The sequence below is a fragment of the Mastomys coucha genome, chromosome X, assembly GCF_008632895.1.
Source record: "Mastomys coucha isolate ucsf_1 chromosome X, UCSF_Mcou_1, whole genome shotgun sequence".
In the NCBI taxonomy this organism is placed as follows: domain Eukaryota; kingdom Metazoa; phylum Chordata; class Mammalia; order Rodentia; family Muridae; genus Mastomys; species Mastomys coucha.
Window position 1 is genome coordinate 64,882,095 of NC_045030.1, and position 3,183 is coordinate 64,885,277.

The 3,183-nt window shown below is 39.9% G+C and overlaps 1 pseudogene; it reads left to right on the forward strand.

Moving 5' to 3' along the window:
- Positions 1-1,728: 1,728 nt before the first annotated feature.
- LOC116088533 lies at positions 1,729-2,916 on the forward strand (annotated as a pseudogene).
- The last annotated feature ends 267 nt before the right edge of the window (positions 2,917-3,183 follow it).

Here is a 3,183-nt window from a genome sequence, read left to right on the forward strand (position 1 = left end):
TTCATAGCAGCCTTATTTATAATAGCCAGAAACTAAAAACAACCCAGATGTCCCTCAACAGAGGAATGGATACTGAAAATGTGGTACATTTACACAATGGAGTACTACTCAGCTATTAAAAACAATGAATTTATGAAATTCTTAGGGACAAAAGAAACTGAAGACGAAGGAAGACCAAAGTGTGGATACTTCATTCCTTCTTAAAAGGGGGAACAAAATACCCATGGAAGTTGTTGCAGACACAAACTATGGAGCAGACACTGAAGGAAGGACAATCCAGAGACTGCCCTACCTGGAAATCCTTCCTATATACAATCACCAAAGCCAGACACTATTGTGGATGCCAGTAATTGCTGGCTGACAGGAGCCTGATATAGCTGTCTCCTGAGAGGCTCTGCTAGTGCCTGACTAATACAGAAGTAGAGGCTCACAGCCATCCATTGGACTGAGCACATGGTCCCGAATGAAGGAGCTAGATAGAGAAAGGGCCCAAGGAGCTGAAGGAGTTTGCAACCCCTTAGGAGGAATAACAATATGAACTAAGTAGTACCCTCAGAGTTCCCAGGGACTAAATAAACCACTAACCAAAGAGTACACATGGTGGGACTCATGGCTCCAGCAGCATATGTAGCAGAGGATGGCCTAGTCCATCATCAATGGGGGGGTGAGGCCCTTGGTCTTTTGAGAGTTCTATGCCCCAGTGTACGGGAATGCCAGGGCCAGGAAGAGGAAGAGGTTGGATTGGTGAGCAGGGGAGAGGGGATGGAATAGGTTTTTTGTTTGTTTGTTTGTTTTTTTATTTGGAGGGGAAACTGGGAAAGGGGTATATCATTTGAAATGTAAATAAAGAAAATATCTAATAAAAATAAATGAGAAAAATAAAAATATATATATATCTTTGGAGCTTGCTGTGGTTGTTTTTGCATATCAATAGATAGACTATTGCATGTACTACCATATGCATCCAATCAGCTCAGCAGAGCGTTTAGTTGGCAGTGGTGGTACAATGGGTGGGTATCTGCTGGCTTCTTTGCTAATTTGATTTCAATAGAATCTACAAACATCTATTGACTGCCTGAAATATGTCTCATTCTGTAACAGCTCAAAGCAGACAACACTGCAGGTGCCTTAAAAATTCCACAATTAAGCAAGGAGGATAATTCATTACAATTATAAAACATCAGACACAATATACAAGAATGTACCTTTCAAAGAAGTATAAACAAAGCTCTCTGGACCTTGAGGGAGTTTTTAGTTTGAAGGACAGAGAAATTTGAATCTAATAAGGCTTTTAAGCAGTATGCCCTTACTAAATATAGGAGGATATTTGAAGCAATGGGAATACAAACCAAAGAATTTAAGAAGAAGATAGAGTTTTGTTGTGTACAATTATGCATCATATTTTGTACTGGGACTTTATTTTTATTTGCTTATTTAATCTTGATAACCAAATTATAACATGCAAGGAACTATTTCCATTTTGTGATAGGAGTGAAACCTGGGCTGAGTAATGATTATTAAAGCTGGTGTTTAGCCCAAATTGTTCAGACGACAAAGTCCGTTTTCTTTCCTCTGAGTTAAGAGAGAACAGTAACTATTTAAACGAAGCCAGGTTAAGGCTATAGGGTAAAAAATCCATAGAATGCAGTAAAATGAATGCTTAATGGAGATCTTATAAAATTAAATGTGATTTTATATTTAACATATATTCCGGAGAAACAAGGTACCATGTTAAATATCTATGAGTAAGCCCTCTGTTATCTGCTAATGCATGAAGTATGGGTTTCTAGTTTTTAAATGAATGTTATCTAGCTTGCTAGAATTGAATAGGTACCTCTAGAGCTGTACAGTAGACAATCTGCACAATGATATCATGCCAATTAGCTCTCAAACTAAAAGTCACATTAGCAGTTGTAAGATTTCAGGAATTGCATAGTAATTTAATGTTTTTAATACTTGAAGTTGGAAAATTGTTAATCAGCCTTTCAGGACTGCCCAGGGACAAGTCCATATGGCATTTTTCTTGATTCCTGTTGTAACTTAAAGGGAAACTTACACAATATCCAGAGCCCTTGATGTCCCACAGATGAAGGACGAGGATGTCCTTAAATTCCTTGGTACAGGAACCCACTTATGTGGCACTAACTTTGACTTTCAGATGGAGCAGTACATATACTAAAAGAAAAGTGATGGTATCTACATCATAAATTTGAAGAGGACCTGGGAGAATCTGTTGCTTGCAGGTTGTGCTATTGTTGCCATTGAGAACTCTGCTGATGTCCTCTCCAGAAACACTGGCCAGCAAGCTGTGCTGAAGTTTGCTGCTGTCACAGGAGTCACTCCCATTGCTGGCCTCTTCATACTTGAGACCCTCAGTAACCAGATCAAAGCAGCCTTCAGGGAACCATACAGCTTCTAGTTGTGACTGATCCAAAGATTGACCACCAGAGGCATCCTATTGTCAACTTGCTCACCATTGCTTTGTGTAACACAGATTCTCACCTGTGCCCTATGTGGACATTTCCATCCCATGCATGCAACAACAAGGGAGTTAATTCGGTGGGTCCTATGTGGTAGATCTTGGCCTGGAAGTACTCCTCATTCAAGGAATGAGGACCTGTAGGAGGCTATGCCTGATCTTTACTTTTAGAGACCCAGAGGAAGTTGAAAAGGAGGAGCAGGCTGCTGCTGAGAAAGATGAGATGAAGGGTGAATAGACTGCACCAGCTCCTGAGTTCGCTGCTGCTCAGTCTGACATGGCTGACTGGTCTGATTGCATACAAGTACTCTCTGTGCCCATCCAGCAGCCCCACCCCCATGGAAAACTAGAGTTTGCAGCCAGCCACTGAAGACAGGTCAGCAGTTCCCACAGCACAGGTCACCGAGTAGATTGGAGCCACCATTGGGTGGTCCTGAAGGGGAAAAAGGTGGAAGGAAAATAAAGTTCCTAAAAGCTGAAGAAAAAGAAAATGGTTAATCACAAGGAAAAATATTTTCATAGAATATATTAATATGGCTAGAAGTATCATCATTATGTGAACTCTGGCATGAAAAAAAATAGGTGTAGCCAATCATACTTGTTAGGTAAAAATGAAATGGAGTGACTTGGTCATGTAATTCTTATCTATGAATTTTAACATAGTACACATATATCAGTTTTGGTAATATGACTTTTATTTTTAC